At 37.0% G+C, this 1,060-nt stretch overlaps 1 non-coding gene across 1 annotated transcript; it reads left to right on the plus strand.

The window, feature by feature from the left end:
• Nucleotides 1–519: 519 nt before the first annotated feature.
• LOC121220644 (small nucleolar RNA R71) lies at nucleotides 520–626 on the plus strand. The gene has a single exon (XR_005917864.1). It is a non-coding gene; the product is annotated as a small nucleolar RNA R71 (small nucleolar RNA).
• The last annotated feature ends 434 nt before the right edge of the window (nucleotides 627–1,060 follow it).

Here is a 1,060-nt window from a genome sequence, read left to right on the forward strand (position 1 = left end):
TATAACCAAGTGATGCATTTGTGGCATTCTTTCGAACAATATTTTTGGAGTTCCCATTCCATGATTATTTCAACTGAAGTTTGGATGTTGCTTCCACCCTAGATTTTAGGTGTTCGAATATGGGTTATTGTTTAGGTTGAAATGACCCATGTAATACACAAAGGTTGGGTTTGTTGGGCATTCATCAAAAACATGATCTTCCCCACAATAAACACATGATAGCCCGACTGCTTTCATCTCCTAAACTGCAACTGGTCTCTTTAGTGTTTTGACCATATTAGCTAAAGATGATACCTAAGCCATTAATGAAGTGATTGCATCAAGCTCTATTATGCCAACAACTCTTCTACCAGTCCCCACTCTCTTAGTAGGGTATTGATAATCATTTTTTACAATTCGTATTAAAATCTCACGTGCTTCATTATATGATTTATCTAGCAAAGTACCATTGGCAGACGCATCAACTACTTTCCTTGTATGTGCATTTAATCCATTGTAAAACATTTTCATCTGTGTTGGAAACCATGCATCAGACATTTCCTAAGTAATTCCTTAAATCGATCCCAAGCTTCATACAATGTCTCATCTTCTAATTGCTAAAAAGATGTGAAATCATTCCTTAACTTGGCATTCATATTTGGACGATTATACCGTAGAAAAAACCTTTAACAAAGATTGTTCCAAGATGCCACTGTCCCTAATGGCAAAGCATTCAACCATGCTCTTCCACAATCTCTTAATGAATATGGAAATAGTTTAAGTCGCAGGGTACCTTCAGGAACACCCTATTGCTTGAATGAGTCACAGACTTCCAAGAAAAGCCTTAAGCGCAGTCACGGATCTTAAGTAGGCAATCCTGACCATTCGGATGTAATGGATCTTCCCTACCTGGATCATTCAAATCCTAGCCACATCCTGCAACTCTCGTCTCCTTTTTCTCAAAGTTCTCTCAATCTTTAAGTCAAAAGGATGCTCTTCGTTAGCAAGAATGCCTCTACTCATGCACTAACAACAAACTTGTAGAAATTAAAACAAAAAATTTAAATAAAAGTAATGGAAT

The sequence above is a fragment of the Gossypium hirsutum genome, chromosome D08, assembly GCF_007990345.1.
Source record: "Gossypium hirsutum isolate 1008001.06 chromosome D08, Gossypium_hirsutum_v2.1, whole genome shotgun sequence".
Taxonomy (NCBI): domain Eukaryota; kingdom Viridiplantae; phylum Streptophyta; class Magnoliopsida; order Malvales; family Malvaceae; genus Gossypium; species Gossypium hirsutum.